A 22,676-nucleotide genomic window follows, 5' to 3' on the forward strand; every position below is an offset into this window, starting at 1 on the left:
AGCCAAAGAGAAAGGCCTCAGAAGACACCAATCCTACTGACACTTTGATCTCAACTTCTAGCCTCCAGGACCGTGAGAAAACAGATGCCTTGTTTAAGCCATCCAGTTTGTGGTACTTTGTTATTACAGCCCTAGAAAACAAACATAAGAAGAGATGCCTCTCTCTTGGTTGTGACTTTCGAGGAGAAAATGACATTGCTGCCCTCCATACTCATTGCTGCTAGAATGAGGAGTAAGGTGGAAAGCATGCCTCATTCCAGCACACACACAATATCGGTGGCTCACACAGTGTTCCACTATTACCACCCACATGCCCAGTCCCACTGATACAAGTGGACAGATTTAGGACTTTCACAAGAAGAAAAGCACATTTCTCAGTAAATTAAACTAGATCATCAATGTTTCACCCTTATTTTTTTCTTTATACTCAAAGAAATATTAACAGCCTAATAAATCTCAGGTAGGTAGCTAAACACCTAAAAATTTTCCAGAGAAAGAGTAAGACCAAATTTACTCTTGATGTCTTGCCCCTAATCTTAGCACCAGTGACTATTGTACTAGATGTTTCCTCAAAGTTTATATTCCAGGGGTCCAGCTCAGTATACCCAAGGGAAAGCAGACTTGGGTATACTCTTTTCAGAGAAGTCTAACATTTGAGCCTGGAACCAAGGCTAGAATTCCTAAGAAGAAAGGCTTACTCATCGGATTTTCACAAAACAACTCAATGTTTTTCATTTTTCCATTTATTTTTCATTTTCATTTTCATTTTTCCATTCATTCACTTTTTCAGGAAATATTTATTGTGCATCTAGTGTGTGCAAGGTTCTGTAGTAAGGGCCAGAGCTATAAATGATGATAAAGCATCAACATAACAAAAAACCATAAGAATTGTCCCCCAGAAAGCTAGAGCATGAGGATTTCTAAGAAAAGGGAAGAGTGAGAAATCACAGAAATCAAAAATGTAGGATTATGAGAGAAAAAACATTCCAAAGATCAGCTGCCCTATTTTTTCCAGGACATTTTATCAGTTCAGGAAATCAAAATAAAAATATCACATCATTTGAACAGATATTCAGATGTGATGGGCAAACTATAGTCGTGTGACAGCTCACAAAGAGGGATAAATATTTTCCTCTGCCTCCTTCCCTCTCTGACAAATATGCTGATCGGCTCCTTTGCAACTCCCCCAAATACATACTATTTACATTCATTGAAGACAGCCAAATCATTTTACAAGTGTATTTCAGTGTTTTGAATCTTCTAACATCAGGCAATCCCTGTTACTTTCTTTGAAACAAGTTTCCACTATGCAGAGAGAATAAATAAACACACTCTGTGCTGTTAGCAGGTTCACTCTGTTGTCTGGGTTGGGGGGAATGGAGGTGGTGGCAGTGGCAGCACTGATGGCGATGGCCGGGCTCAACTCTAAGGGAACAGTGCTGCTTTTTCTTGCAGCCCCGGGAGAGAATCGCAGAGTGCTGCAGGAAGAGGGAAGATCCTGAACCCACTCAAGAGAGCGCCTCAAGGGCAATGGTGTTCTCTCTTCAGGCACGTGATCGGGAACAAAGGAATCTTTATTCATCTCTTTCTGCTGTACTGGTTTGCTTTATATTCCTTTTAAGCAGCTGAAAAAGACCATGAGCAGCCCTTTCAATCAGCTGAGGAAGAGATGAAAGGTTTCAGAAGAGAGAAGCTGTCATTTCTGAGAATGGTTTATTCACATTATAGAATAATCTTTCAAGAAAAGAACTCTACAGGACTGATCTTTTAATTATAGAGGGATAAATACATCTGTGAAATCTACCAATTTCACTTTGGATTAAATACTCTTACTAAAAGCCAGATATTCAGTAAACAAAGATCTCAATTTGGAAATGGCTTTTCTCCCTAATACATGTCTTCTAGCTAACGTCCTACCCCATTCCACCCCCAAATTCTAGTTGCTATTTGAGAAACAAAAATACATAACCTACTAGAGATGGAGTTTCAGGGTCTTAGATATGTTTCATTTGCTACCAAGCAAGCTCTGGATTCTCAAAAATGTTGATCAATTATCTTTAAATAATTTTAAGATCACAGTGTCTTATAGGGAATATTTTTTGATTTATCAAAGAATCTCAACATATTTAATCCTATGCACAAATCACATCCCAGCTGTGGTTGAGAAATACAAGCAAGAATCACAGTTAGAGTCTTTGGTGTACCTTCACAGTGCCAAAGACAGGGTGGGCAAAGATACACACTCCATAAATATTTATTTACAGAAATGACATTGTTCATAATTCCAGGAATTCCACCAAAATTTTAAATTGCAATTTCTTCTAGTTCTTTTTGGATGTAAAACAAGCATAGAAACAGTGCCTGGCTCCTAGCTGGTTGTGTCTTTCCTGGCTCATTTTTTATGTAGTGCCTCTGACTAAAACAGCCCAGAAGCAATTCTCTTGTCCACAAACAAGGGAGCCAACAGCTTTCTGTGGCCCTTTTCCATCTCCCAGTATTCTGGATGAGTCAACCCTCTTCCTTGGGGGTTTCTGGAGACTTTTGCAAGTGCCCATTTCAGAAAATCCCATTTCCACTTGAAGTATTTATCCCAGAAAAAGAAAAGATTAAAGAAAAAGAAAACCCTGAGTTTTCTCAAAAACTATTTATTTTCCATTGATGTTCCTGCTTACGTTTTGTGGAAATCCTTCTCTAACTTGATATTTACACAATATTTTAACATCTCCTTTTTGTGTTATTTCTTAACTTTGAAATAAATGGAGATTCTTTAATAGATGACATTTAGACAGATGTCATTCCAACAGTAGGCTGATTCTTCCTATTACTTAGAAATTGTTTAAATTCTGAGGCATTCTCATTTATGTCTATTGGCATCAGTTAACCTGTGGTTCCAAAAGCTAGTGCCAAGTTTTGGTTCTTCCTGTTTGCAAAATCAACCTTTCCCCATGTCAGCTGTTCCTAGGGTGGAGGCGGTCGCAGAGTTCCCAGCAACACTTCTTGTCAATGTACCCTGTGGCGAACATCTCTTCTGTTCCCTAGATCTCATCCCTAGATCATTGTCCATTCTTCTCAGATGCTTCCCTCAGCATTCAGGGCCCAGGCTCCAGGAATCACCATTGCTTCAAAATAATCTCATAACTAGCTTCTAGACCAGTTTTCAGCCAATCTCTTTTTAAATCTTCTTCACAAAAATTTTGAGGCTAACCCATCCGATTTTAATCTAAGTAAGGAGAGGACAAAGATTATTTGCTTGACCAAATTTTGGGCAAGCTCCTGAAACTTCTCCTAGGCTCATCTGTGTAGTTTCTTATAAAGTCCAGTTTTAACAAAGAATCCTGCTGAGTCAGTTTAGCAAGCACTTCCACCCTTGATATCCGAGCACCCTCTGTATCTGGCTGGGTTCCTCCTCCTCCACCATCCCCCAGGTGATGTCTGCTTACCCTGGCCTGTCTTCAGTAAGAATCCTGTTAGGTCAGTTTAGCCAGAATCCTCCCTTGCTCCTGAAGTTTCCTCTTAGTAATTTTTTTTATCTAATGACCCCCACCGTGCTTCTTCCGTATAAATTCCCACTTGCCCATGCTGTATTCTGAGTTGAGCCCAATCTCTCTCCCCCACTGCAGAAGCTGACTGCAGTGATCTCTATACCTATTAAGATGGTCCCGAATAAAGTCTCCCTTCCTGTGTTTTAAAAAGTATCATTGACTAGTTTTTTTCTTTAACAGAAAGGAAGAGATGGTATCAAGACATTTTCTCTTTATTATGGGTAGGTATGATATCACCTGTGGTAACTTTCATTTCTTCTCTACTTCCATAAAGCTAAGGAGCTTGGCTGAATAGGCTCAGCAGCCAGCTCTGGGCCCACACAGTCCTCTGTTCATAGAGGGGAGAGTGTCAGCTCACAGTTCTTCACTCATTCTCTCCATTTTACTTTGTCATTCCTCTGCTGTTACACTGACCTGCTGCCAGGTAAATGAAACTGACTTTTTTATTTTTATTTTTTGAGACAGAGTCTCACTCTGTGACCCAGGCTGGAGTGCAAGTGGCATGATCATAGCTCACTGCAGCCTAGTACTCCCGGGCTCAAGTGATCCTCCCACCTAGCCTTCCAAAAACCTCCACAGGTGCACACCACTACATTCAGCTTTTTTTGTTTTGTTTTGTTTTGTACACAGGGGGTCTCCCTTGTTGCCCAGGCTAGTCTCCAACTCCAACTCCTGGGCTCAAGCAATCCTCCTACCTTAGCCTCCCAAAGTGCTGGGATTACAGGCATGAGCCACCACATCCAGCCATAAACTCTGACCTCTTGGGCAGGTGGAATTTCCCTCAAACATAGTAGATTCCCCTGGCATAGGGTAGAGGGGGGATCCTTGAGAAAAACTGGATCATATTCTGCATGGCATATATTTCAAATATTATATTCTTACACTGTATTGTATATATTAGTTTGTAATTCTGTTTTCCCCTCTAAAGTGTCAACTTCATCAGGGGATGTTACCTCCTTAAAGGAAAAACTATATTTTATTTATCATGGTTTTCTCAGTGCCTTACACATTGTAGATGCTCAATAAGTAATTGTCCATCTTCATGTACTGTTGTTCTTTTACACGGTCCTCAGGAACTCAGCAGAGGGGACTTGAGACAAAGGAAAGGAGCTTAATGGACCTCCCTCACAGGAATAACATTTAATAAAATAAGACAATAGGAGAGTAGGCCTGGGAACCATAAAGGAAGAAACCCCTAAAACAAGATTCAGGGAGGGGAACTATAGAAAAAAGGGAATAACCGAGGGCCATGTGTCGGCAATAAGAGATAAATATCTTAGAAAGTATTGATCTAAGACAAGCCCAGATCCCCCAAGTGCCATTTCAGAGCTTAAAGCAACTGCAAAAGACGAGGAACGGACTTTATCAGTAAGGGTCATGTTCCTCACCTCACTCCCACATTACACCCTACACAAAACTCCCTCACTCCACAGGGACTTGATGAATATCATCTGTCAGCCTCCTTCCTTTCCTGGTTTCTCAATGAGCCTGTTTCCCTTCTCTTCCTTTTTGATCTTGATAGGGCCTTATCTATCCCATATCCTCTGAAAGATAACCAGCTACTCAGAATGGCCTCTTCCTCACCATCGTCAGTTCCACCCCCGGCCACCTTGGCAGCAGTTCCAATCTTGCTTCACCTTACTCGCCACAGGCATTTAAGCACACCCAATAGGCCTAATCTTTACTGACCAGCAATGCCTGAGTAACTGATTTGAATAACCTAGATTTTTTTCTCTCTGGCCTGTAAAGAATTTCACGGAAAACCCACAGGCCTCTGCTGCTGGCTGCCATGATGAATAGCCATGTTTATTTTTCTGGTGTCTCTGTCTGTTTCTATTACAGTGATGTGCTGTGTCCTGGTATCTCTACCTCTATTACATGGATGCACTGTGTTCTGGGAGTCTGACAAAATAAAAATATAACAATAACAACAACAGAAACCCTGCATAATCTGGAGGATATCTTAAAATGACAGCCATTGCTGTAAGGACTATAGCATAGAAGGACAGAGCTGGGGCATCTACCAATCTTGGATTTGAATCTTAGCTCTATTATAAGACTTTTTGCAAATTACTGAATCTCGCTGAGCCTTAGTTTTTTTAATCTGTAAAAGAGGACAAGAATACCACCTTCCTCACAGGGTTACTGTGTACTTTTAACCATTCTGCCCTCTACACAACTGCAATCCAAAAACATTGCACTTGGTTCCTCCTTCACTTATTTCCAAGAGATCCATGAGATCCCTGGTATCACAGAGTGAACCCTGCTAGCCTAAAGGAGATACCATCCGAGTTCCGTTCATTATTTTTAACTATATTTAAGTGTATTTGATTCTTCAACAACTAGAGCCTAATTTTTTTGTATTCAATGGAATTTTTTCAGGAAAAGAATCTGCACTAACTTATATGACTGATATACAGAGTAAACATAAAGGTTCACGAAGCCAGTGGTTCACAAACTGAGGACTACACATACCCTGGAGGCCTCAAGGAACACAAATTCATGCACTCGTTATGATTCATGTGAGGACTGAGTGAACAATGCTATGTAAACACACACAGATATATCCACATATATTCATATATATGCAACATTGCTGTTTCAAATATAGCTTGTTTATATAGAGGCTATTAATAAAATATATTTCAAAGTGTTATTTAATTTATAAAAGCTTTTATCATTGCCTATTTTCTCAGCCAACATTTGCTATTATAACACGTTGTGGTTCTACATTTTAATATTAATATTAATAATTAAATTGTGACACTGTTATTACTAGTAATGTTTATTATTAATTGTTAATAATAATAGCCAACATTTATTATGTGCCAGGCACTGTTCTAATGACTTAACATATATTATGTACTCACATACTCATTAAATCCTCACATGATCCTATACAGTAGACCTATTATCATTTCTAATTTATGTATTAGGAAACGGAGGCACAGAGAGGTGATGTTAACTTGCCACAGAGCTGGTAAGTGGCAGAGCTGGGATTCAAGCTCAGATATCTGGTTCCAGAGTCCAAGCCCTCTGTTTTCACATTTAATCAGTGGAGAACTCAGGTTTGCAATTATATATTGGTGTCACTGTTTTTAACCAAAAAATTATTTGTGACCTTGACATTGATTTTATTTTCTGTGAAAATAAGCATATTTCTAAGAAGATACAAACTTTGATATATGTGTGTACACTGGCATATATACAACCAGAGGTACAACCAGGAAATCTGTGATAACTAAATTCAAACAAAATAATAATAGCTGAACAATGAGAACACAGGGACACAGGGAGGGAACAACATACACTAGGGCCTGTTGTGGGGGTGGGGGAAGGGAGAGCATCAGGATAAATAGCTAATGCATGCGGGGCTTAACACCTAGATGATGGGTTGATAGGTACAGCAAACCACCATGGCACACGTTTACCTATGTAACAAACAAGCACGTCCTGCACATGTATCCCAGAACCTAAAATAAAATTAAATAATAATAAAAACAGTTCACGCTGGCTGGTCTGCCTACATATGCTCCAATCCAAGTAAGTCACATGGGCCAGAGTAAGTTTCCATTAATGGCATTTCCTTTGATTCTTATTTTGTCACTATCTTGCTGCTTTCACTTTTCTCCACCTCTGTTAGGAAATTGGCTTTCCAATATTGAGCTATTTGATCCAATATTGAGCTATTTCCTAAATTGGGAGGTAACAACAACCACAACAACAGAAGCAACAACTACCGAGGAAGTTAAATGCAATAAAAATGGAATGACACATTTCAACTTTTCACCTCTCCACTTGAGATACATGAACAGTCACATTCACCTTCCATTTAGTTGATTGAACTTTCAAGAACATTCATTGACTCTCTGCCATGTGCCAGAAATTATGTTTAGAGCTGTAAATATGTGAATAGAACTAACAATGCACCAATACAGCACTGTCTAAAAGATTCCAGGCAGGCCATTCACTCAACTTATAACTGTACTGCAAGATAGAATGTCATCAATACCATTCACGGGACAAAATTCTATATGAGAATTGTCATTCTGAACAAGAAGCAGTAACTCCAAAAGAATTAGTCATCTGATAGGAAGCCTTCCTTTCTACTCTCTCCCAAGAGCTCTCTGTAGCATTCCTGTAGCCACCTGGAATCCACATTCAGATCAGCAAGGCAAGACCTCCTTATGCAAATCAGAGAGGCAAGACCCCCTTACACGACTGTGGCCACTTTTACTCCAGAAACAAATTGATTTAGGCTGACCTAAAAGGTGACCTTTTAAATCCATGTTCTCTGCTGATCTCCTCCACTTCCTCCCAGTTTCTTTCTTTCTTTAATTCAGTATTTTTTGTCCTCACCTTTCTCTTCTTCATTGTCCTCCTTCTCTTAAGGTATGCTATTTCCCAGGATTATTTCCACGAGGTGACTAATGTCATATTGTGTGATGCTTCTTAGTTACCATTTCAGAAAGTGACATTTTTCAACCCTGTCTCCAAATTCTGAGGATTGGTGCTATTTAGAAATGTATAGCCCCTTAAGCCTTAAATATTCTATATTTGATGGCCCTAAATCATCCTTTCTTGTCCTTCTGAATCAGAATGAGTCAGAAGTTGGATAAAATATCAAGGTCAAAAACAACTTTAGAAAAAGTAAGGAATCCAAAGAAAGGTTTGATGAGAAGAAAAACATAAACAATGAGACAATCACCTGCAGGAACTCCCACTACACAGACACCTAGGATACACGGACTCTTTGGGAAAGTATACTACAGACAGCATACTGAAAGTATAAAGAAATAACTATTCTGGGTGAATAGCTACAATGGCACTGATCTGTAGTCTTTCCCCCATAAATCCTAGAATTTTTACTTTTTCTTAGCACTCTAGTACTCCTATTAATTCATTTGCAAACTTTCCACTTTTATTGAGCCCCAGTCTTTTGGGCTAAAAATATTTGGGCTGATTTTGCCCCTGGAATATAAAAGTAGATGTTACATTTAAAGTTCAGAAGAATAGTCCACTGAACTTTCTATGCTTCATTTGAGAGGACAGTGTTGATGCTGACTCTTTAACAAACTTGGCAAGGTATGTTTAAGAAGTAATTCTAATTTTTATCTGTATTGTATAAAAGACAATGTGATCAAGTGAGAAGGTCATGTAGAATACAAGAGATTTCTGTGTTCTAGGTTGAGCTTTCTAACTCTCTAGGATTAAGTTGGTTAAGTCATTTCACCTCTCTGGCTTCAGTTTTCTCACTGTATTTAGTACATAGAAGGTGTTCTGTAAATATTTGTTGAGTGAATGAATTAGTAATAGATACTACTTTGTAAGATTATCATAAAGAGCTAGACTTTAAGCTCCTAGTGGAGTAAGCAGTCATGGCTATCTTGGTTACCACTGTATTCCCCAGCACATTCCCAGGTATATAGCAGAATCTCATCAAAAACATGGTGAATTCCCCATGTTCTCATTTACAAGTGGGAGCTGAACAATGAGAACACCTGGACACAAGGAGGGGAACAACACACACTGGGGCCTGTCAGGGAGTTAATGGAGGGAGAGTATCAGGACAAATAGCTGATGGATGCTGGGCTTAATACCTAGGTGAGGGGTTGATAGGTGCAGCAAACCACCACAGCACACGTTTACCTATGTGACAAACATGCACATCCTGCACATATATCCTGGAACTTAAAATAAAATCAAATTTAAAAAAACATGGTGAATTAATGAGTAAATGCACAAATTAATAAATTTTATAATAGTTTCCCTATTTTACAAAGTTATTAAGAATAACTTGATTTTAGGTTCCCTGTGAAGACAAACCACGTTGTTTATGTTTACCACTGTATGTCCAATGCCTGACAACACTCTGGCATTTGTGGATGTTCAATAAGCAATTTTTAATTAATGAATGCTCAGTAAAAATAGATGTAAAATTACTTCAAAAAGTACTAACTACAAATACCAACAGCAGGCATTAAGAGTCTGTTTCCCCCACATGCCAACACCAATAATCCCTGTAGAGAGATGACTGGCCTGAGATAGGTATCATCTCTATCTGCTGAAACAATTTACTCCAAAGAAACATGAGGCATAATGATTTAGAAGAGGATGAGGCAGAATCTCCTAACTCACAGCTGGCTCTCAGGCTGGAAACAGCCCCATGGTAAAGCTCAATACAGTCCAAGGATATACAGTGGCAGTGGTTACCTTTCTAAGGAACATAATCCAGATGGTATTCATTTCCAGATCCAAGTAACAGAAAATCCTGACTTAGTGGGTCCAGACCACAAAGAACATGTATTATCTCAGATTGCAAGAAGCAGACCAGCTTCAAGTGGGTAAAGTCCGGGGCTCAACATCATTATCAATGAGCCAGGTTATTTCCTTCTTTCAGCTCTGCCATTCCCTGGGATGTGCCCAGCTGGTTACTCTGAGTTTAAAAATGTCTGTCACATGGGCGCCTGTAGTCCCAGCTACTCGGGAGGCTGAGGCAGGAGAATGGCGTGAACCCAGGAGGCGGAGCTTGCAGTGAGCTGAGATCGCGCCACTGCACTCCAGCCTGGGCAACAGAGCGAGATTCTGTCTCAAAAAAAAAAAAAAAAGTCTGTCACAGACGCAGACATTACTGGATGACACATGTAGTCGAAGAAGAGGGGGTAAGTTTTTCCTGTAACTCATTTTTATCAGCAAAGAAACCATCTCAGGAGCTTCCCAGGTGAGCTCTCCTCAGATCCCACTGGCTGGAACTATGTCACATTTCCATTCCTAAACCAATCAGCAGCAAGCAAATGAAACTATTAAAATTGGCTTAGACGTGTCAGGATTTATCCCTAGACCAGAAGATAGAGGGAATCTTCCATGAGATTTATGGGAGAGGGAGGTGGCAATCAGGAAGAAGAAGCTGTAGGAATCTGGCAATTAGATAAGCAAAATTGTCTGCTACAGAGATAAAATATTTGTGCTTTCAAAAGTGTCATTTAATGAATCTAATTAAGATTTTATGGGTCTAACACACGTACTTGTATGTTCATCACAGTGCTTTTCACAATAGCAAAGACATGGAATCAACCTAGGTGCCCATAAAAGGTAGATTGGATAATGAAAATGTGGTACATATACACCATGGACTACCATGCAGCCATAAAAAAGAATGAAATCGGTCAAGAGCTCTAGACCATCCTGGCCAACACGGTGAAACCCCGTCTCTACTAAAAATACAAAAATTAGCTGGGCGTAGTAGCATGCATCTGTAGTCCCAGCTACTTCAGAGGCTTGAAGAATCGCTTGAACCCGGGAGGCGGAGCTTGCAGTGAGCGGAGATCGCGCCACTGCACTCCAGCCTGGCGACAGAGCAAGACTCCGTCTCAAAAAAAAAAAAGAATGAAATCATGTCCTTCACAACAACACGGATGCACCTGGAGGTTGTTATCCTAAGCAAACTAATGCAAAAATTGAAAACCTAATATTGCATGTTCTCACTTGAGTGGTAGATAAATCTTGGGTTCACATGGACATAAAGATGGGAACAATAGACACTGGGGACTCCAAAAGGAGCGACAGAGAGAGGGACAAGGGCTGTAAAACTTCCTATTGAGTTCTATGTTCACTATCTGGGTGACGGGATCAATAGAAGCCCAACCTCAGCACCACACCAATATGCCCTCATAACAAACCTGCACATCTACTTCCTGAAATCTAAAATGAAAACAGGGGTGAAAAAGAAAATTTCCTTTCTCAACACTTTCATAAGAAAACACCAAGTTAATCAAATTTCCCACCCTCTTGATATAACTAAATGTTCCCTGTGGATTCCATTCCACTTTCGTCTAAAAGGATATTAAAGAGGTAAGCACATTTTCTGCAATCTTACAAAGCCATTTAGCAATAAAAATTTGTGCTGAAGTGGGAAACTCATATAAAAGAGTTCATTTTTGATATGAAAAAGAATAATTTTGTTACTTGCGTAGAGAATATGATTTTCAAATTCTTGAAATTATAGTATAAACATAAACCCTAAGGGGCCAAACATTATATTCCTGATAGACAATTACAGCATTAAACTTCCATCCATATGATAACATTTATATCTTTGGTGACAATCCATTTTCTTTTCCAATTAATCTGTATTCCCCTATCACACATATATAAATAGATGCTGTTGGCCTAAGACTTCAAAAAATTGACATTTTGTCTTCAATAAAAACCCAGAGGAAGGCAGCTAAAAAAGTTATACAGTATTAAACTTCCCCAGTGGATAAAATGCTCAACAATTGATGTTGCTTCCATTTATAAGTCACACCTACTCCAGTAGCTCTCAAATATTGTTGCCTTTGAGCCACAGTAAATAAATATATATCTCACAAGCCTACACATACACATACACGTCAAACCTTCAAGGAAACAACATTGGCCCGTACTACTTATGAATCATACTTCTGTGTTCTATCCTATACTGTTTCACTTTTTTTACCTGCTCATCCCAACCTAGTAAATTGATTTCAGGATCCAATAATGGGATACAACCCTCTGTTTAAAAAACATCACTTATTCAAGCCTCTGGAAAATCTCACTATTCTTTTTTATAATATAAACAACATGACATGGCATTATTTATGAAATGCAATCACAATACTATTTCATTTAATCCTGTGGGAATCATTATTAACTTCATTTTATAGCTGAGAAAACAGACAGTATGAGTGATTTGTCAGGACCACACAGCCAGTGAGTGCTGGAGGTTAGAACAGGGGGATGTGGCAGACCTCAAAAGTCAGAGTCCTGATTTGAAATAGATGTTTTAAAAGAAAAAAAAAAGATACGATATTTACTGCAGTAAAGTCTTTAGGCTTCTTCAATTGGCGGCTGTAAAAATAAAAGCATAATTCTCACACTGGTCTAATTAAAAATGGCCAAGTACAATTGTTCATGGCTAATTACCTCTGTCAGACCAAATGGAGAGTCATACAGTTCATGAGACAGTCCATTAGACCTAATTAAGGGAAATTATTTCGAGACGACTCTGAGGCAATATTAGAGGATGTTTTATGCTAAGATTTTGAAAATGTTTTGTAGCAAATACAGCTTATGAACCAAAGGAGAAACCACAAAACTGCAACTCTGATCTAGAGTGATTCAAACACTCGGTCTGCCCCATCCTCTCTTCTCCCCTAACTCCAGGAAGGGGTTGGCCCTAAAGATTTTCTGTCAGTCATCGAAGTGTCTTTTCTGTATGACATTAAAGTTATTATTTGTACTATTAAATAGTAAGCAGGAAAATTCCTTTGAGCTCCATGTGTAACATTTACTCTTCTAGACAAAGGGCAAAATCACCTAAAGAATTGTCAGCCCGAAGACACAAAGATGAACAATGAACTCTCTGCTTCTCAGTTTAGACAAGAGAGGCACTGCAGGCCAAATTCACATAATGACACATGACACACAAACGTTCTATTCCATCTCCTTTAAAAGAAAATAGAGCAGAGGCTTTCTTGCATCTCCCTTTGACTGGCGGGGAGACATTCAATAACGCCTTGCTCCATCCCTGTACTACCCAGCTTTCGAAGTGTCACAGGTGAGAAAGTTAACCAGTGAAGGACAACCGAGCAGCTGTGGGAAACAGAGAGGAGAGGAAGCAGGGGCCGGGGATAAACAATTGCAGGGTCACTGGAACGTTGTCCTCCATCCGCTCTGACAGATGAAAGGCTGACAGGCCCACTATTTGTGGTACAGAGGTCACAATGCCCCATGATTAACTGTGCCGAAAGCGTACTTAAATCCGAGATGTCCTGCACAAATAGGAAAGCATTGTCCTCACCTCAGTGGAGGCTGTCAGACACCCAAACTATTCTGGCTTCCTTGTCTCAGTAACACTTTTCAAAAACCCATGAAACTCAAAGGGATCTGAATCCACAAGATCATATTTTTCAGAACCAAATACCAGAACTTGAAGTCCATCAAATGTGTGTTGTTGTTTTATTTTTTATTTGCATGAAAAGTTGTGTATGACTACGTAACCAAGTTGCATTGGTATAGATTCTAAAAATCACTTATATTAAGTAGAATAAAATCACATGAGGTAGATGCTGCCCTAGAAAACCCAGAGTATGCAGCCTTCAGGAAATCAAAATAGTAAAAGTATTGCAGACTTGCCTCTGTGAAGTTTGGTAGAGACCATTTCTACTCCCCACAACAGTAGAACATTCAAAATAGGATCATATACATTGAAAAAAAAGAAACCTTCATTTAGACATTTCCCTGACTCCCCCATTAAAACACAGACCCTATGGAGACAAATAAAATGTCGATTTCTCTGATAACTTCCTCACAAGATTTATAGTGCTTTATATATGCTATAGAGAATACTAATATGTGTTTATTTGATGCATTGTTTGAGACTGTGGTAGAATCTTTACCAGAGAAAGAACAAATTGTTACAAGTTTGAGTTTATATTTGGGTTACAAATCTAGAAAATTTACTCTGTGGAAAGGGAAATACATTCACCCATGATTCTGTGAGCTGTCCTTGTCAGCATGTCAATATAATCAGCTCCCCTGGCTCATCTAGAAAAGTCAGTAAGTCTGGGATCACAAAGAACAAGAATCCCAAGAGGGACTCAGGTACCCCACTGGAAAGCAGAGAGTACATAAAGAAATAATCAATTAGACAGTGAAGCTGTGAAGCAGAAAGGACACTCTATACTCCCAGTCCGTGGCGTCCTGTGAGACCAGTAAAAACACAAGAGCCTGGCCGGGCGCGGTGGCTCACGCCTGTAATCCCAGCACTTTGGGAGGCCGAGGCGGGCGGATCACGAGGTCAGGAGATAGAGACCATTCTGGCTAACACTGTGAAACTCCGTCTCTACTGAAAATACATAAAATTAGTCGGGCGTGGTGGCGGGTGCCTGTAGCCCCAGCTACTAGGGAGGCTGAGGCAGGAGAATGGCGTGAACCCGGGAGGTGGAACTTGCAGTGAGCCGAAATCACGCCACTGCACTCCAGCCTGGGCGACAGAGCGAGACTCTGTCTCAAAAAAAAAAAAAAAACACACACACACAAGAGCCTAAGATGGAACCTCTCCCTCAGGTAGCCATGCCAAGTAGGCTAACTTAGGGATAGATAACTACCAGAACTCCACTCCTGTGGGTGCCCAGAGCCATGGGAGCTCTATCTACTTCATGAACTCCTTTGGGTAAGCCTGCCCACATAATGATCTTGCACCAGTAAAGGCAGTTTGGGGAGTACCAACCCTAGGGATGCTAGTACCTAGAAAGGGTATAGTATCCAAGGGAGATCCTGGTTCCTGTGATCTTAGGAACATGCAAGAGTTTTGTGTCCTGGGACTAAGAGGGCTAATAAATCAGAGTCTCTCATAAACCTTCTAACACTCAGAAGTGTCGATACTATTGACAAACATGCACTACAGTCCAGGTAACGTTACAATCATTGTGTTACTATTAATGCATTTAATCATCACAACTACTCTCTGAGGACAGTAATCATTATTATGTCCATTTTACAGATGAGGACACCGAAGTTTCTCAAGAATAAATAAATTACTCAAGTTCACAAAACTATGGTAGCACCAGAGGCCCAACCCAGGAAGTCTGTCCACAGACCTGAGGCTCTTAATCATGACTTTCTACATCTACATGAGCAGTATACATGTGTACATGTGTGTGTGTCTGTGTGTGTGTGTTACGATGATATTCAATCCACACATTGTCATAGAAACTGAATTGTCCTAAGGCATATACTTTTAGCAGCAGTACCTAACATTCACAAAAAGAATGGTAAGCATGATAAAAAAGAAAAAATAACAAGGTCAAAGAATTGCCAAACCTACAGTGCAGATTAAAGAAATTCCCCTACAGATTCAGTGGGTCTCCAGAGGATTTGGTCTATCCAATAAACAAAATGCTTTCCCCCAGAGGAGTCATTCACATTAATAACCATGAGCATGGAGTAGAATTTTACTTGGCTGGACTTTGTCTATTGAATACTTCACTTAGTGCTGTGGATCAGACCAAGGAACAAAAATGAATTTCAGCTTTGTTGAAATCAGATCCCCAATTTCCTTGGTTGTCAATGTGATTAATAGGAGACCCAAATCACCTTAATAGAGAAGCAACACTCTCTACCCTCATCCTGATGCTGAGTAAGAAGGGGGCATCACTGAAGTAGGTAAGGATGGAGCAGATGTCTGGGTACCGGCAGTGTCTTTCCCTTTTGTGTACCACTGTGCCCTGCTTCAAAGCCATAAACAAACTGAGCAGAAAGGCTCAAGATAAACGACCTGATACCATTTAATGCCTTCAGGGAGATGGATGCCTAAATCCATGAGATCCATAATTTTTGGCTACATCTTTTGCATTTCCAGGGAGAAAGCTTCCATGTTGTCCTTGGGTGCCCCCATCTAAGTGTTTTACAACACCAATAGTAAAACAATTCTACTTTCTGCCCAAACGTAACATTTAGTTTAGATTAAATCCATTTCCTTTGAATGTTTCATGAGCTTAGAAAACTGTTTTGTGCCCTCATAGTAATACCTATTACTGCAGGCAAAGCAATATTGTTTCTTTGCACTTTTCGTTATGTATCATTTTTGTTATATTTCTTGGGGATTTCTCTAAGCTCCTTGTGTTTAATTTTTGGGTTTTTTTTCCTTTGCTCCATATTAAAATATTTTTTAAATCATATTGAAATAATACATGTTTATGGTGGAAAATTGAGAAATATGAAAAATCCCAAAGGAGAAATTTTTCAAAACCCATAATCCTGCTTCTCAGAGCTAATAACTATTTTGATGTATATCTTCCAGTCTCATAAGCCAATGCACATATGTGCTTTGGAGACTATTTTCCCTGTCACTAATTATTACCCCTACAGGGTAGGCATCTTCAACCTGAGTCTGTATATAGACTTTACATAGTCCATGAAATTATACACAAAATTATAGACAAAATTTTATGTAGGTACATATGTGCTTTCTTCCCAAGAAGGCAGTTGACTGTTTTCACCAGATGCCCAAAAGGGTGTATGAACTGAAAACAGTTAAAAATTCTTATTTAGCATCTTGATTTTAATAGCCATATAACATTCTACCTTTTCTTTTCTTTTTTTTTTTTTTTTTTTTGAGACAGAGTCTCACTCTGTCCCCAGGCTGGAGTGCAGTGGTGCGATCTCAGCTCACTGCAACCTCCGCCTCCCAGGTTCAAGCGATTCTCCTCCCTCAGCCTCCCGAGTAGCTAGGACTACAGGCACGGGCCACCATGCCCAGCTAATTTTTGTATTTTTAGTAGAGACAGGGCTTCACAGTGTTGGCCACGATGGTCTCGATATCCTGACCTCATGATCCATCCACCTTGGCCTCCCAAAGGGCTGGTATTACAAGCCTGAGCCACCGTGCTTAGCCAACGTTTTACCATATTAACCGATCTTGCTATATAAATTATATTGCAATAAACACTTTGTAGCTAAATTTTGCATCTGTCTCCAGTGATTTCTTCTGAGAAAAAAAATACTGAAATTGGAATTGCTCCAAGAATATTCACAGCTAAAGGTTTTTAATACATGTTGTCAAATTGCCTTGTAGAAAGGTGGTATCATTAGGAGTTCCATCAGAAGTATATGAAAATATACTTGCTTCAAACTAGCACTAACACAGAGGGTTATTTTTTAACTTTGCCAATTTTATTAGCTAAACTAAAATACTAATATTTGAGACTTTTTCTTTTTAAGTTCAGGGAGCAATATTATTTGTAGCACAGTCATGGCTGATGTACTCAGAGCATAGAGGAAGAATTACATCTGCCCTGGATGGTCTTAGCTTTATTCCCCCACAATGACATGATATTGCTGATTCATGATCAGCAGTGATCATGGTCATTGATCATAGATCAGCCCTGACCCACAGGTCTTTTAAAGCAGTGATGGTGGCTAGCCAATTCTGTAATTATTTTTATGGTTTATATAAGTCCTTACTCTCACCCTTATATAATTGGATTTCATCCTGTTTGCCTAGGGTTGTGCTTGCTATTTAATAATATCACACTGGTCTGTTTGATGTTACATCACCTATAGGCTAAATAAGCACACCTTCAACACCTTTAGTCAAGACGTCAATGATTCCAAGGGCGATAAGACCACTTGACATTTGCCCCTCACATTGATACCAGGTCATTGGAAACCACGCTTCTGGGAGAATCATCAGGGAAATGTTCTACTTGCCTAATCACAGAAACTCTACAACTAGACTCTGGCTAAACAGAACATAAATTATACTGAAATCAATAAAGACAGGGTGAGCAAAAAGCCTTTGTCATGATTAAGAGTGTATGCGCTTGCAGTTACATATCTGGGTTAAATGCCAACTCCTCCATTTGCTGTCTATATAACCCTAGGCAACTACTTCCACATGTCTAAGCTTTTCACACATAAAACAGATTTATAGGCCAGACACAGTGGCTCACACTTGTAATCCCAACACTTTGGGAGGCTGAGGCAGAAGGATTGCTTGAGCCCAGGAGTTTGAGGCCACCCTGGGCAACATAGTGAGATCCCATCTCAATAAAAAATTAGCCAGGAGTAGTGGTGCATGCCTATAGTCATACTCAGGATGTTGAGTTGGGAGGATCACTTGAGCCTTGGAGGTGGAGGCTACAGTGAGCCATAATTGCGCCACTACACTCCAGCCTAAACAACAGAGTGAGAACCTGTCTCAAAAAAAAACAAAAACAAAAACAAAACAGATTTATAAAGAAATTTTCCTGGCATGGTTGCATGCTCCTGTGGTCCCAGCTACTCAAGAGGCTGAGGTGGGAGGATTGCTTGAGCCCAGGAGTTCAAGGTTGTAGCGAGTTATGATCATGCTACTGTAACCCATCTCTAAAAAATAATATTTTAAAAATAATAAAAAGAAACTTCTTTGGTGAATATGTCAAGAGCATGCCTTCATGTTGGTTGCTGTGAAGTTGCAATATTCTTTCTACACAATATTTTGCAGACTCCCCTATATAAATTAGCAACCACCACCTCCATACCACACACTCTCTGTCTCCCTTATCGTGCCTTATTTTTTTCTCCATTGCATGTCTAATCATCTGACATATGACATATTTACTTGTTTGTTTTTTATCTGGCTTCTCTCACTAGAACATAAGCCCCGTGAGAGCAAACATTTTCCATTTGCTTCCTGCCTTAGTGCTAGCACATTGGGGAATAAATGGATAGTTTCATTCTGAGGATGGAATGATTCAGTCTGTCTACAGCAGTGTATTAGTTTCCTAGGGTTGCCATAATAAAGCACCACTAACTGGGTGGCTTAAACAGCAGAAATGGATTGTCTCACAGTTCTAGAGGCCAGAAGTCCAAGGTGTCAACAAGACTGACTCCTTCTGAGGGCTGTGAGGGAGAATCTTCCACACATCTCTTCTAGCTTCTGGTGGTTTGCCGGCAATCTTTTGTGCTCTGGATTTGCAGACACATCATCCCAATCTCTGCCTTCATCTTTACTTGGCACTATCCCTGTGTGTTTGTCTGTCTCTATGTCCAAATTTCCCCTTTTTTTAAGAAGACAATTATATTGGATTAAAGCCAGTCATAATGACATCATTTTAACTTGATCATCCATAAAGACCTGGTATGGTTTGGATATTGCTTGTCCCCATGTAGAAGTTTGATCCCCAATATGGTGGTGTTGGGAGGTGGGACTTAGCGGCAGGTGTTTGGGTAAGGAGGGTCAGATCCCTCATGAATGAATGGCGTGGTGCCATTCTTGAGGTAGTCAGTAAGTTCTCACACTCTTGAGACTGGATTAGTTCTCTCTAGAATGAATTCATTCCCACAGGAGTAGCTTGTTAAAAAGAGTTTGGTTTCCCCAGATTTTCTCTCTTGCTCCCTTTCTTGCCATGTAACTTCTTTGCATGTGCCTACCCTTCTGCTTTCCACCATGAGTGGAAGCAGCACAAAACCCCTAACCAGTAGCAGAGCAGATGCCAGTGCTCTGCCTCTTGAACTTCCCAGCCTATAGAACTGTGAGCTAAAGAAATCTATTTTCTTTATAAACCACTCAGTCTTAGGTATTCTGTTATAGCAGTACAAACAGACTAAGAAAATCCTATTTCCAAATAAAGCCACAGCCCCTGGGAATTAGGACTTCAACATTTTGGGGGTGTACACAATTCAACCCATAGCAAGCAGATAGCACAGTGCCTGGCACTCTGTTGGCACTCAACTATTAGCTCTTCTCATTTGTTCATGCAATGGGATCATTATCTCACAGAGAAAACTAATTGGGTCTGGCATGACAGGTTCTCGCAAGTCACTATGACATAAACTTACTCTGAGGAGACATTAACCAGATTTGCTACCCGTCTCATGCCTTTGACTCTGAATAACAACCAACAGGGAGGAGGAGCCACGATGAAATCAAAGTCTTCACAATCATTGCATTCTTACCCATTATTTTATAGCCAAGAAAGAAGAGCTCAAAAGGTAATTACTTATCCAAGGTTAAAGCAAAAGCAGGACTAGAACCTCGGCTTTCTCACTCCTGGATCCTTTCTTCCTTTATATAAATCTATCTATATATATTTAAAATTATCATGATGGACACATTTTAAAATGGGCTGATTATAGAAATATGTAGTTCATAGATTAGTCTGAATGATTAACACCAAATAGAAAAAAAAAAATAACTAGAAAAATAAATCTCCAAATCAAGAACCAAAAGAAAAATAAATAAATGAATTGAGATATTTTTGGCCAAAATAAACTACCGCATTTCATCAAATCTAAGATTCCATCTATTATAAGACACACCATTATTTTAGCTACCAAAAAAGAAAAAACAGTACTACTGATTAATGCATGGCCTATATCTATGATAAGAAAGAATTTGCCTCCCAAATTTTGAGGTGTTAAAGTATGAAAATGTATGAGTCTCAAAAGCTACAAAACACAGTAAAATTACTCCCTAGAAATTGGGCCAAATCTTTCATTTATATAAAGTGTCTTTCCTAGACTGGCTAATGATAATGCTGCTGATAGAAGAACAGGTAAAACAGATTTTGAAACACACAGCTATATTAATCAAGACCCTCCTTAAGCAATCGAAGACAGTCAGATATTCTGCTGATGTTTCTACCAAACCAAACATGTGTTTTGTACCTCCAGGGACAAGAAGAAACCATCAGGAGAGAACATTTGGGTCAAAGAGATGAGAGTGGAGAAGAGAGGAACACAGAGTGATTCTCTGCCAAAGCAAACATATATAGGCAGAGGGAAGTGGGGGAATGACATTTCCTTAGTAGATTCTCTAAAGTAAAAATACAAAGAATTCATCTGGAGCTGAAACAACAGCTGTAGGGTCTTGATGAGCCCCATGTGAGGGCGAGGAACCTGTGAAGTTTGCTTTCACTGTCTCTATCCTGGCAGAAGACCAGAGCTGCCTCTGGCTGGTATTTACAAAGAACTGGGAGGGGCCAGCTGGCTGCTGGAGGCATGTTTCCATATCATTCCTCACATGCAAAATGCTCTGCAGCTGGAAGAGTCACAATGGCTGCAGCCAATCAAGCCTAGGCAATATGTCCAGCCTTCCCTCCCTTTGTCCCCTCAACCCCTTCCTCAAGAGAACACAATTGGCAAAAATCCAGCAGTGTCCAATGAGGAAGGGACTGAGGAGGCCACGGGAGGATGGTTAAGCTAGTAGAGACAACTTGCTGTGATTGTCATTCACTAAATATTTACTCAACATCTACTATGTTCTGGGTCCTTGGGATACTGGTAAACAAGACAGCGTGTATATTCTGGTATTTTTGATTTGGAAAAATTCTGTGCCCTTGGCTCTTCACATCAACTTCCAGTGGTGAGGGAAGGAAATTGCCACTGCTTGTCCCTTTGTTCAGTCTCTTCAACGGGTTCACATTCTCCCACCTGCTCTCAGGAACAGCCATGGGAATACTGGCTCGGCAAGGCAACTCAGGAAATCTAACAGCCCTGCTAAGCGAAGAATTTAGTATTTCATCATAAACTTGAAAAATCTAGGAGTGCCTCATAGGAGAAAAAGAAGGAGGAAAGAGGGACGTGATTGAATTAACAAGAAACAGTATGGCCTCAGCCTCCAACCATGTGCTGAATAAGTTAGTGCAATTATCTTGGGAGGGTAAACACTGATGGCCATTCAAGCTGACAGTGGGAGCCGGACAGTTGACATTTACAACAATGCTCAATGCAAATCAAGGCACTTGTCCCAGAAATGGAATTTCATAGATTTATTCTTTGAAAGGCCATTTCTTTCACTAGTCTGGGTCAGCAGTTAAGCTGAAAGAGAAATATTTCTATCATTTGGCAAATTTTTTTCCAAAGCATCTAGTTGATTAGGCAAGAGAGGCCTTTAAAAAGTCTGATTTCTTGTGTGGTTGTCAGGCAAACAGAATGAGAAAATATCAAAGAGCAGTCCCATTTCCAGAAATGATTAAAACAAATATTTCCTCTGAAGTCCCTCGTGCTCTGCGTGGTGATGGGGGACCTCACAGCCCAGGTGTTCTGGAGCCATTCCAGCCCTGCAAATATCATTTTAACATGCTCCCATAACTCTCAAGGCTTCACCTTGAATAAGCTAAACTTTCCATGCCCCTGCTGCCTGCTGTTCCACAGAAATTGATTAAAACCCAGAGCTGTCATTCACAAGTTGGGTGACCTTGAAAAGTCAGAAAGCCTCAAGCAAAGCCTCAGCACTTTGTAACTGCTGTTCCCTTCACCTATATAGTGGTGACCCCCACAACCATCTGCAACTCTCAGATGCATGAACCTATTTATTTGCCTCACAGCACTCAAAATAATACTTGAAATCATCTCACTATGGGTTTGCATATTTATCACAGTCAGCTTCCTGAGCACAGAGACAATACCTGCTTTATGTATCTCTGAATCCTTGGTGCTTAAAATGATTCCTAGCACCTAGTAGATGCTCAATAAATATCTGTTAAATAAATAAAAATCATTCCAATTATTTGAGCCAAAGTTTTATGATAATAATAATAAAAGTTAACACCTATCTGGTAGGGTTGTTTTAAAGATCAAGTGAGATCATGTTAACAAAAGCAGAGCCCAACACATTAACAGGTACTA

Source organism: Gorilla gorilla, chromosome 10, assembly GCF_029281585.2.
Source record: "Gorilla gorilla gorilla isolate KB3781 chromosome 10, NHGRI_mGorGor1-v2.1_pri, whole genome shotgun sequence".
NCBI classification, from domain to species: Eukaryota; Metazoa; Chordata; class Mammalia; order Primates; family Hominidae; genus Gorilla; species Gorilla gorilla.